Source organism: Telopea speciosissima, chromosome 3 (assembly GCF_018873765.1).
Source record: "Telopea speciosissima isolate NSW1024214 ecotype Mountain lineage chromosome 3, Tspe_v1, whole genome shotgun sequence".
Lineage (NCBI taxonomy): Eukaryota > Viridiplantae > Streptophyta > Magnoliopsida > Proteales > Proteaceae > Telopea > Telopea speciosissima.
The window spans coordinates 51,089,972-51,103,298 of record NC_057918.1 but is presented as its reverse complement, the minus strand read 5'-3'; the positions used below and the strand labels follow the sequence as shown (position 1 = coordinate 51,103,298).

The following is a 13,327-nucleotide window of genomic DNA, read 5'->3' as shown; positions in this document are numbered from 1 at the left end:
CACTGCGGGGTCTGAGGAGGGTCATAATGTATGCAGCCTTATCCCTGCTTTCACAGAGAGGCTGTTTCCAGACTCGAACCCGTGACCACTTGGTCACAATGGAGCAACCTTATCTCTGTATGCAGAATGGGGATATGTATCTATGCAATACTCATTGTAGATAGTGCAGGTATTTAGATGCTTATCAAGTAGTCCTGATTTCTTGTCGTATTCAATGCCCATCATGATACTTTCTTGCTGGTATTGGGTTTACATAGAGACATACTGTTTTAAAATTTCAATTGGTTAAAACACATTTTGCAAAAAATTAAGTGATAGAGCTGCAGGGTTCAGATTTGTTTTGTGGGTCTCTGGTGTTTTCAAGGAATCCTGGTACGCGAAAATAATGATCTAGTGTAGGTTGATGCAGGGGAGTTTAAAAACTACTTCCGCAGGAGAGGCAAACAATCCTTAAAAGGTCTGTTAAATATGTTTTCCAAACAGGCTTAGTAGCCTGTTTAGGAGAATGGCAGCTGAGACCACCAGCCAAGTAATTTTATTTCAATTAATAGTTTCAGTTGTAAAAGGACTCCACCATGTTGGAGAGTCCTCTTTTAGCTTTTATTTCCTATTCCTAGTGGCTGTACACCTGTTTTCAGTTTCCTACTAGGAATCTGAAGTTTTTCTTGCTTTTCTATTTAAAAACTTGAAAGAGCCAAAGCTCCCACGATTTTTTGAATAGAGAGTTTATTGCCTTCTTCAATGGAACTGCTGTGAGATTTAGTAAAGGGTGGGAAACCCATGGAAACAGTGAGATTCTGGTCTGGGGTGTGGTGGGAAGCCACTGGTTATATTTTTCCTCTCCTATGCTCTGTTTTCCTGCAAGTAAGTTACTGTTTTAATTTCTCTATCAATTCATATTGCTGTCCTGCGAATGAATCCCTGGTTTGAGTGATTCAACCTTCAATACTCAACTGGTATTCATAGTATTCTGTTAGTGCTTGCTTTATATCAGAGAAGCTACTGTTATACCCTGCAGATGCTCCGTTTTAGTGCATCTTTTCTGACAGAATCGAGACCCCACCTGAGGAGATTCTGACCTTGATTGCGTGATCAGCTGAATACACCACGGCGGGGTACTCTATATATGTCATAATACATAGATAAGTTTGATGGTCTATTGTTGTGAACAGGAGTGGAAGATGACATGCAGTTGATATCTCGGTAAAAGCTTGGGGTACGACCAGAGGTCAAAATAATAATGGGAACAACTGTTGTCTATGATCTTCGATACTGTTATCAGAGGGCATTAGAGGCAGTGTACATACTAAAGACTCCTGCCAGACCTAAAGGTAATCAAGCCAGGGGAGTACAGGAGACAATCGGCTACTTGACCACTTCCATACACAGGTAGGGTGAGCAATGCTCCCTCATTTGCTGATAAAGGGAAAGCTTCCATGAATGTGAATGACGAGTCAAAGTGCAATCGCTGCAGAAAATATAGACACTGCAAAATTCTGTCCACATAAGTCATGGAGCACAAATACTGTTGTTGCAGCCCTTGACACTGAGGAAGATGTTGAAGTTAATGATGCACTTCCCCTTGAGGATGATCCTGAAAATCAGCCAGCAGATGAGTATGACAATGGGATGCAAACTTATGAAATTAATGTGGATAATCACATTCTGGTTGCTGAATCACAAGAAGAAGACTGGAGATGCTACTGTATTTTCTACAATGGAATGGCCAGTGGACCCAAGGTAGTACAAGTGTCAGTGAACAGTCGCAGTTGTGTGAATGTAATTTCATATCTTTTCGCCGGGAGAACAAATCTTCAAAAAGAGAAACACCCACTAATGTAGAAGGGGTTCAAGTAAGAACCACTCTACAGTAGGATCAATGCCATTTGCAGCAGAACATCAGAATAGTAACAAACCAGAATTAGAAACTTATGGTTTCAAGCCAAACCAGCCATATGATGGTGATCAAACTTGGATCGAGTGTTGAGAATATTCAGAGGATGCTTGACTCCAAATTTGGTTCAGTTCTGATGGCCTAATGTGGAGATGTGAAAAAGACACCAAAATAGAAGGTTAGGAGAAACCTTCCAAAACAGTGCTGTTCTAGGTTTCCAGCAGCAATTGAGTGTGAGACTTGGTGATTGAAGTCTGGTCTGAAATTTTTGGTCAATTCTGATGGCTAAAATTGGAGATGGGAGGATGAGAATGAAAATAGAAAGTAAGAGGAATATGGAAGATTCAGACAGTGGAATGAAGTGGGAATGACAATCGAGTGGAGGGAATGGAAAGGGGAAGCAGTGTTTCAAAACCCAGCAGGGTTGGTGGAAAGTTGGAGGTGTTATGGAATTAGAAGGTTGCAGACAAGAGATTGCAGAGGTGAAGCACAACTCCAGTCGATGGATCCCCAGCGGCAATAATCACAGTGAAGGGAGATGTCTTCAGCCTTGAATATTGATCACCAGAAACAGCAGCAACAACTTGGAATAGCAGCAACACACTCGAGTAGCCTTCTGGGCAAAAGAATGATCACACAACAGTCCTGGAGTAGAAGAAGAATGCAGAAGGTGACAGTGGGGGGTTGGGATAGGTGGATTTGGCTCTCCCAGCCAGGCTCCTTCAGCCCTTCAAGTCACACAAAACTTGAGAAGAAAACAAACTTGCAGCAAAAAGCTTTTCTCATTCAACTTAGTAAATCGTGGGGAGAGGCATAGCAGCCTTACAATATAAAGAGGTCAATACTTGCACCTCAAGCAAAGAGAGAAAATAAAAACTTGACATAATAAGTGCAACATAAAAAATAGAAACTACTCTAATTAGGCTCTCTTTCGCATAGTTTATATCTATATTTATGACCTATTTATGAATAATCAATTATGATAATGGGTTATGGGCTATAAACAATAATCGTTTGGTTACTACTAGGCTTAATAGATTATATAATGAAAAATATGTTTGGTATGCTTAAGTGAAGAATATATTATTAGCGCAAGAGATCGCTATGTGGGCCTCTAGAACCTGCACATGCCCGCTGGCCAATTAATGTAGTCCTAGATAGGTAGGAGACCTACTAGGAGCCAGATAACAGGATCAATAGCAAAAGGGGTTGTTGGTTCGAATGGACAACATTAGGTTTTAGGTTAATTCTAGGGTTTAGGATGGGAATTTGGGAATGGGTCTTATATGGGTTTAATATGCAGGTCTAGGGGGTTATTATGGGATAAAAATAATTGGATTTAATTAAGTTTGAAAAATCTGCAGAATTAGGGTTAGGGTTTCGGGTTTTAGGTTTAAGGATCTAGGCTGAAAACTAGGGTTTAGATGGTCAGATGGGACTCAAATTGGGATCGAGTGTAGGAGGGAGAGGGAGGGATGTTTGCTGGAAGTTTGGCACAGATCGATGGTTGGAAGGTGAATGCTTGGGAATCAAGCTTAACTTCAAGGAATAGTTGCAGGTTTAATGGAAGGGATGGAAGGCTGGCTGTAGTGATCTGATTGGGTTGATGGGAAAGAATGGATTAGGTTAGAGGATGAAGAGGGGAAGGATATATGCAGGAAACTAAAATTACTTACTAGTTTAATCTCCTTGAAGCGAAAGCAGCAGCAGCAGCTTGAAGAAACTCGATTGAAGAAGAAGAACCTCCCGATCTGGACAGACGCAAGGAGTCGTGAGAGTCCACTCACCCTAGCACGTTGAGATCCACAAGGCAACACTCACACAAGGGAGCAATGGCAGCAACAAAGGCAGCAAACATAAAGCTGAGTTTTTATTAATCAAAATTCGTATTCAATGCTGGCCTCCCTTACAAACATATATAGAAGACTAAAAAATAGACTTAGACACTAAAAAGGAAAGGCCTAACCCTATCCCTAACCTATTAGGTAACTTAAACTGACTAGGAAACTAGAATACTAAAGGAAATAGACTCAAAACATGGCTGAACTTATAGAGTCCTAATCCAGCCCAACTTACATCACATGACCACTTAACCAAGTCACATGATCACTTAAATTGAACCAATTGGATGCCACCAATTTGAACCGGTTCAATTAAAAAACATAAAAATAAACTAAGCATTGGGCTAATCCCGTATGCAACCTATATACCCCTAGTTTAGGCTCATTAAAGTGGCCTATTACATAGAAAACCCTAGGGATCAAAAGCCCAACATATATATATTCCAACCCTAGACTTATTCCTAATAAAAGAAGCCCAGTTTGGTGATAATTCTACATCACCAATGGGCGTGCACGTGCAAGCATCGCCTTGGGCAAGATTTCTGCCTTTCCATAGGGTAGTGCGGTACTTTTGCGCGCTTTTGTGTCTAGGCGTAGGAGACACATGGCCACACGACCAGGTAGCGTTCTTTTCTCCATATTATTATTATATTATTATAAAACAAAAGCCTTCCTTTTATATTATATAATATAATATTCTAATATATATAGTAGTATATGTATTATATTTTATATTAAGATACTATATTACATAGTACATATTATATAATATAAGTGTTGATGTTCACTGTGGGGGAGCGTGGCCCATGCGCGCATGTGGGGCCAATGATAGAATGCGCATTGGCATCATAGGGGTGGCATTTCCACTTTTCATGGGGGTAGGGCGGTCATTTTGCCCCCTCTTTGTGTCTTGGCGTGGGCGGTACACTCCCCCCACAGAGAACTTTTCTCCATTATATAATATGATATATGTTAAGAGAGAGGGTGGGGAATAATGATTTAAAGTATCGACCGATACGATACGATATGGACCGATACGATACATACCGATACGTCTCTTGTTTTTTTTTAAATGAATTGTCTCGAATTGTATCGACCGATACAGGCCGATATGATACGATATGACCGATACGTATCGATACCATCGATATGTCCAGTAAAGGGTTCTGTGGGTGGTTTAATACGTATCGATACGTATCGGCCGATACGGCTTGATACATACCGATACATTACCAATACATACCGATACATTCCGATACATACCAATACTATCGATACATTCCATAAAAAAGCCGTTTTCACTCACAGACTCTATACAACTCCTAATCTAACGAAAAAATGAAGGAAAACTCTCAACTAAGAGTCTAAAATCTTGCATTTAATCTTGGTTTTTCACACTTTAACTAAAAAACGAATCAAGGAGTGCTACAACATAATCCTTTGCATCATCCAATACTTTTCATGGCTATAGATCATTACAACATGTAAGAAACCTCATCTTTTATAACAATTTCAATTTAATGCAATTGTTTGGTTATACATTATTCACCATTTTAATGTTTATGCATGACACTTGTTATATATTGCTTATTTATATTGTTTTTTGTTCCAAAAGTGTATTTCCATGTGTATTTTGATCATTTCTATGCGTATCTGTATTGTTCGATACGTATCTCCGAAATGATACGTCTGTTAAAATCACTTGACCGATACGGTACCCGATACAGATACTTTAAACCTTGGTGGGGATGAGGTGGCGGTTTGAGAGAGAGAGAGAGAGAGAGAGAGAGAGAGAGAGTAATTTTACCATTTTACCCCCACTTAAGTAGTAATTCTGCACATGTTCTTTAATGACACCTGCATAAATAAATATTAACAGTTTATGGTGATAAATCATAAACAACTCTCTAGCTGTTTATGAATGTATGCTTATATCAATTTATTTTAATGAGAAATAGGGGTTATAATTCATACCAAACACATCTATTTATGTTTATGTGTCATATAAACATAAATTTAAACTATACCAAAGAGAGAGCCTTAACTAGGATTGAAATTAAAATAGAAACATAATAAAATCTTGTAAATCTTCTTTAGTCTTCAAATCTCCTTGTGGGATCCACTTGGATGACTTAATTGTTGCAGCTGAAATCTCCAGCCTGTGATCCCCATCAGTTCAACTTATTAGCTTTAGAAAAATGACAAAATTACCCTTCACTTAAGGACTTGAATCACTAATACTTAAAAGATTAATCTGCCCCCACAATTCTTCAAGGAATATTCTCACCAAGCCAAAAATAAGGGGGTGGTGACACTGTTCATGTTACTGTTCACGTGAACAGTGTTTTGGCCTCTTTTTCTTCGTGTTTTGTCCTACATCACCCACTGCCTTATACAGTTTTTCTCCTTAATGGAAACACCATAGAAGTCAACCAAAGGTGTTCAATTCCACTCAAATTGGGTTCCTATATTTAAGAAGTTGGTATGATGTTATACCGATGCAGATGGCAGACGTACTTCTTGGTAGACCTTGGATCTACGAGTCTACGACAATGATGTGATGCTTGGAGCCAAGAAGAATCAATGCACTTTCACATTTAAGGGTAAACACATTGTGTTCAGCCCTGTAAATGTTCCAGCAAAGAAGACAAAACATGATGCTAAAGCCAACACCAAGTTTGCAAAGAAGCTAGAAAGAACGTTGGAGAAAGGAGAATCTAGTGGAAACAAGTTGTTAGCACTACCACAACGAGAGTTCTTACAAACAAGCAAAGAGACCGGCCTTGTCTTGGCCTTGGACACAAAGGAAGTTTCTCCTCACTAACTTTTACGAAACCCATTCGGGAATTGTTATATAATTTTGCCGATCTTGTATCTTAGGAGCTTCCAAATGAGCTGCCCCCTATGGGAGACATTCAACAAGCAATTGATCTCGTACCAGGGTCAGTGCTACCAAACTTGCCCGCATATCTTCTCAGTCCAACAGGCCACAGAGCATGCAAAGTTAAATGACAAGTGGACGAGTTGCTGAGAAAGACTTTAATACAAGAGAGCATGAGCCCATTTGTCGCACTAGCTTGCTCAGACCAAAGAAGGACAGTTTGTGGCATATGCGTATCGACAGTCGATCCATCAATAAAATCATAGTGAAGTACAATTTCCAATTCCTCGACTCAATGTTATGCTTGGAATGTTATCTAGCGCAAAGAACTTTCCGAAGATCGATCTGAAGAGCGGATATCATTAGATTTGCATTTGTCTCGGTGATGAATGGAAGACAACATTCAAGACGAAAGATGACCTAATTGGATGGAAGGTTATACCATTCGGACTTACCAACTCCCCCAACAATTCTATGAGGGTAATGACATAGGTACTATGCCCCTTCATCGACAAGTTTTTTGTTGTCTATGTTGATGATATCCTGATAGACAGTAAGGATAAGTCTGACCAATTTGACCATTTGCAACATGTGATGCGAGTATTATGGAATAAGAATCTCTACATCAACCTGAAGAAGTGCTCCATGTTCCCCAAGGTGATTTTCCTTGGTTTCATAATATTATCAAAGGGTGTTGAAGCTTATCCGGAGAAGTTTTTGTTAACAAAACAGAATTTAGAGAATGGCTTAAGTGATTAATGTGATCACTCAGCCCCTTTATTTATAACTTTTAATAAGAGGGCAGAATTACATAAAGGTCCCTACATAGCCAACTATATATGCTATGGGAAAAAAACATAAACAAAATACTCAACACTCCCCCTCAAGTTGGTGCATAGATATCGTACATGCCCAACTTGACTAAACAAGGCCACTTAGCCCTTTGGTGAAGACAACAAGAAGTTGATCTTCGGACTTCAAAAAAAGTATACAAATCTGCCCACTCTCTAACTTCTCCTTGATGAAGTGTCTGCCAATCTCCACATGCTTGGTACGGTCATGCTGCATTGGATTGTGGGCAATGCTGATTGCTACTTTGTTGTCACAGTACAACATCATTGGACGATGAACAGAACCACTAATATCTTGGAGCAAACTCTGAAGCCACAATAACTCACATATGCCTTGGCCATAGCACGGGATTCGGCTTCAACATTGGATATTGCCATAATATTTTGTTTTTTACTCTGCCATGTGACAAGATTACCTCCTACAAAAGTACAATAGCCTGAAGTGGATTTCCTGTCAGGATTACCACCCCAGTTAGCATCTGTGTAAGCCTCAATGCAAAGATGATCATGCGGAGACAGGAGAATCCCTTTTCCTGGCGTTGACTTCAAGTAATGGAGAATACAAAGGACATCAACCATATGAGTAGAGTAGGGATCATGCATGAACTGACTGACCAAGCTTATGACAAATGCAATAACTGGTCTGGTGTGGTAGAGAGAAATTAATTTTCCCACCAACCGTTGATATCAACCCTTAATCCCTTATTAACCGGATCACCAGCCTTCTCTTGCAGAAGAGTAGTAGCTTCCAAAGGAGTGTCACAAGGATGACATCCTAACAAACCGGTCTCTAAGAGTAACTCTAGAACATACTTCCTTTGGGAGAGAAATATGCCTTTGGGAGAACGGGCAACTTTAATCCCAAGAAAGTACCTGAGCTGTCCTAGATCTTTTTCTCGTCCTAAGAAAGTCTTCAGGTGAGAAACTTCATCTGCATCATTACTAGTCACAACTATGTCATCGACATAGACTATAAGCAGAGTGACCTTATCTCCATTTCGCTTGATGTGCAAGGTGTGATCAACATTACTCTGTTTGTATCCTACAGAGATCATTGCTTTATGAAACCTGCCAAACCAAGCCCTAGGAGATTGCTTCAGCCTATATAATGCTCGTAATGTCGTCCTAGAATAGGAGACAATCCTACTAGGAGCCAGGTAAAGAGGAACTCAAACAATGCTGGCTGATTGGGTTAAGTATGTGTAAATTAGGGTAAACTAGGGTTTGAGTGAGATGTTGATGATGAGGTTTATAGGGTTTTAATGGGCACGTCTAGGGGGTTATTATAGTATAAAAATATTAGGGTTTGAATGGGTTTGAAAATTTTGCAGAATTAGGGTTAGGGTTTCGGGTTTTAGAAATAGGAAAACAGTCAAAACTAGGGTTTAGAGGTGGGATTTGGGGCAGGGTTTTGGATCGAGTATAAGGGACAGTGGGAGGGAGGTTCGACCAGAATTTGAGAGTTTTCTGATGGCTGAATTGGGTTTTACAGAATTTAGGGTGTTTTTGGGTTTCACAAAGACAATGTTAGTTAGGGTTTAGGGTGCTAGGATGGGGCAGCAGGCTAGGTCGAGTGTAGGGGGTATTAAGGAGAGGCTGTGGTTTGAATTTGAAGTAATTCTAATAGTTAAATATGGTTGGGCAGCAAGATCTTGGTTTTAATGGAGTTAGGGTTTATGGGATTCAAACAAAAAATAAAGGGGATCGATTGGGGGAAAGGACTAGAGGGTTAGAAGAAGAAATTGGGTGTCAAACCTACTGGAAATTCCACTGGCAGCAGCTTGAACAGATGTGAAGGATAGAACCACCTTCGAATTGAAGAAGATCCTCCCAGCCGTCACGGCGTCAGGAGTCAACCGGATTCCACCAGTCCCTTTCCATCTTGATATCCACAAGGATGCACACACTAACAAGGGAGCAATGGAGCAACAGCAATGGCAGCCAACACATGAAATTTTAACTCAAATAATCTATTGGGGAGCCTCCCACAATTTCTAATTTCATAATAGAGGCTAATGTCAAATCCTAGTACAATCTAATCACTCCCTTGATAAATCGTGGAAGGGAAGGAATCAAAATTAAACTAATAACTTAAAACAGTAAAATGACCTATCTACCCCTAATAACTTAAATTAAAAGGCACTTAACTAAATAACTTAAATTGAACCAATTGGATGTAACCAATGTTGAACCAGTTCAATTAAAAACATAAAAATAAGACTAAGTATTGGGCTAATCCCATATGTAACCTATATACCCCTATTCCAAGCCTATTAAAGTGACCTATTACATAGAAAACCCTTGGGATCAAAGGCCCAACATATATATGTATCCCAACCCTAGACTTATTCCTAACAAAAGAAGCCCAGTTTGGTGATAACTCTGCATCAACTCTCCCCAGCTTGAAAAAATTCGTCCTCGAATTTTGTAGTGGTAAGGGGGAAACAACATATGAGTAGCAGATTTGACCATTCCCAAACAAAACTCTGGTGGGGCAGGAACATTAGGAATATAGTCGTCCAGGTGTGGTGCTTTCTCTTCGAAGAACCATGGTGGCATAACAAACTCTATTTGCTTTACTTCTGAATCAGCACCAACTGTGAATGCCCTATCCAAAGAGTCTTCAATGTTAGCAACCTTTTCATCTAATACTTGAGACACAAGCTCCACCTCTTCAAGAACATCATTTTGAAGGTCATTGTTCTCCTGTGGAATCACCTCTGAATCAATTACATGCTGAATATCCCTCAATGGGGGTAACTCGTTTGGCAACTCCCCTGGCACTACATTAGAAAAATCATGCAATAACTCCTTGATGGGCTGTGCCTACTTGACCTTAGGCTGGAAAGCAACTTCTTGTGTAACCACGGCTAGGATCAGAGTTGAATCATGGCTGGTCTGCTCAAATTCCTTCGGTGGTACAGCTAAGACTTTATTCTAATAATTTGTCCCCTTCTGATTGGTGTGCTTGGTTTGTCGTTTGCGCATCTCGGAGGGTAGATTAAAAGGATTTAGAATGACTTGCTGTCCCTTGTCTTCTCGATACCTTTCTTTGTCTTTTCTGTAATCCTTGTGATCTCTGGGTCCATCTTTGTGACCTCTATATCCATATCTGGAATTCCCATATCTGTCAGGGGTGACTCTCTGCTCTTCCAATCGTTGCAACCTAACCATGATGGCATCAGCTGCAGCCCTCTGGGCTTTAGTTGCAGCCCTGTATTCAGCAGCAAGCTTCTGGAACATCTCGAGCATTGCAGCCATGGGTCAACCATGAGCTCTGATACCAAGTTAATGTCGTCCTAGAATAGGAGACAATCCTACTAGGAGCCAGGTAAAAAGGAATTCAAACAGTGCTGGCCGATTGGGTTAAGTATGGGTAAATTAGGGTAAAACTAGGGTTTGAGTGAGATGTTGATGATGAGGTTTATAGGATTTTAATGGGCAGGTTTAGGGGGTTAGTATAGTATAAAAATATTAGGGTGTGAATGGGTTTGAAAATTCTGCAGAATTAGGGTTAGGGTTTTGGGTTTTAGCAATAGGAAACAGTAAAAACTAGGGTTTAGAGGTGGGATTTGATGCAGGGTTTTGGATCGAGTATAGGGGATAGTGGGAGGGAGGTTCGACCAGAATTTGGGAGTTTTCTGATGGCTGAATTGGGTTTTACAGAATTTAGGTCGTTTTTGGGTTTCACAGAGACAATGTCATAGGGTTTAGGATGTTAGGATGGGGCAGCAGGCTAGGTCGAGTGTAGGGGGTAATAAGGAGAGACTGTGGTTTGAATTTGAAGTAATTCTAATGGTTAAATATGGTTGAGCAGCAAGATCTAGGGTTTATGAGATTCAAACAAAAAATAAAGGGGATCGATGGGGGGAAAGGACTAGAGGGTTAGAAGAAGAAATTGGGTGTCAAACTTACTGGAGATTCCACTGGCAGCAGCTTGAACAGATGTGAAGGATAGAACCACCTTCAAATTGAAGAAGATCCTCCCAGCTGTCACAGCGTAAGGAGTCAACAGGATTCCACCAGTCCCTTTCCACCTTGATATCCACAAGGATGTACACACTCACAAGGGAGCAGTGAGTCAGTTTATGCATGATCCCCACTCTTCTCATATGGAGGCTGTTCTTTGTATCCTTCACTACTTGAAGTCGGCTCCTGGAAAAGGCATTCTCCTGTCTCCTCATGGTCACCTTCGGATAGAGGCACACACTGATGCTGATTGGGCTGGTTCTACAGATCGCAAGTCTATCTCTGGGTATTGTTCTTTTATAGGTGGCAACCTTGTCACTTGGCGTAGCAAGAAGCAAAATGTGATGGCTTGTTCTAGTGCTGAAGCAGAATTTTGTGCTATGGCACAAGGCATTTGTGAGTTACTTTGGCTGAAAGGTTTGCTACAAGATCTTGGTGTTCCTATTCATCTTTCTATGTTGCTGTATTGTGACAACAAGGTTGCAATCAACGTTGCACATAACCCCGTACAGCATGATCGCACCAAGCATGTTGTAGTGGATAGACATTTCATCAAGGAAAATTGGAAGAAGGGCTGATTTGTGTTCCCTTTGAGAAGTCTGCAGATCAGCTTGCTGATATTTTCACCAAGGGATTGTTTGGAAAGTTGTTCCATCCAAATCTAGTCAAGTTGGGCATGATTGACATATTTGCTCCAACTTGAGGGGGAGTGTTGAATAATGTATACCAGAATACCGTGGGGGTCACGGTATTCTAGTCTTTTTGGTATTTTATTTATGCACTTTTGAACAATGGTAGAATTGTAATTAGGGCTGTGACACTGTTCATGTGAACAGTGTCGTGAATAGTGTTTCCCTTTGTAATCTCTTTCATTATTATTATAAATAGAGAGCTTGACTGATCTCATTGATCATTCAAGCCATTCAGTCCAATTGTGTTTTGTTAACACATCTCAAAAAATCATTGGATCCAATTCAAAAACCTAGGGTTTCTAAAACCCTAACCAGTCTCACAACTCTAGAGAGCAAGGGAGAAGAGAGAGGAGAGAGAGAGGCAGTGGATGATTTTTCTGTGGGGGAGAACAGAAATTTCGTCTAGGGTGCAGTGCTTTCTGTGCCCTCCCCTTAGTGGTCTTATTTTATAAGCCACACTCCTAGTGAGAGTCTAACTCTCTCTCTTCTGTTTGACTTAAAACTCTGATGGGCTTCTAATTAGTGAAGAAGCAGAATCTAAGAGGGAAAATTATAATTAATAAATTTAAACATTAATGGGCTTTAAATAATTAGCATCAAGCCCATACTAGTTTAAATAAATTAATTACTAATTAGCAAATCCTAGAAATACCCTTGCACAATAAATATGTACTAACCCTCCACTAAACAACATCACCATCATGGAATCTAGGGTATGTACACTCGTACTACCAAACCCCATTCCAATGTACATGTTCGTATCAGAGCGTCTGTGTATGTGATCGGAATCTGTAAAACATGATTAAATTCTTTAATCAAATACATAAATATAATACGTCATTTTATTTGAAAATAAGTTGCAAAACCATTTACAAAACGGTATAGGAACTTGATTCTTATCCGACCATCCACAGACTAACTCCCCTTGATGTTTCTTAATCGACAATGGAGACCATGTCAAGTGACTCTTTCACTCACATAATATTTATACATTCCTAGAACACCGGCTTTAGTTCTCTTGAACCGCAGTCATTTGTGAACCAAAGAATACGCTCACATCATGCAGTAAGCCAGTAACAAGGCCCTCTTAGGTACTGGACTACTGGGTCTCGGTGACACATGTCTATCCCAAACCTATATCTGGCAGTAATACTTGAGGGAATCGACAAAATAAGATTCATCACCAATACACACATCAA

At 40.1% G+C, this 13,327-nt stretch overlaps 1 protein-coding gene across 3 annotated transcripts in view; it reads left to right on the top strand.

Annotated features, from left to right (window-relative positions):
• LOC122654666 (proteasome subunit beta type-3-A) overlaps window positions 1–13,327 on the top strand; it is an 86,849-nt gene that overhangs the window by 42,283 nt on the left and 31,239 nt on the right. The gene's annotated exons all lie outside the window — the stretch shown is intronic.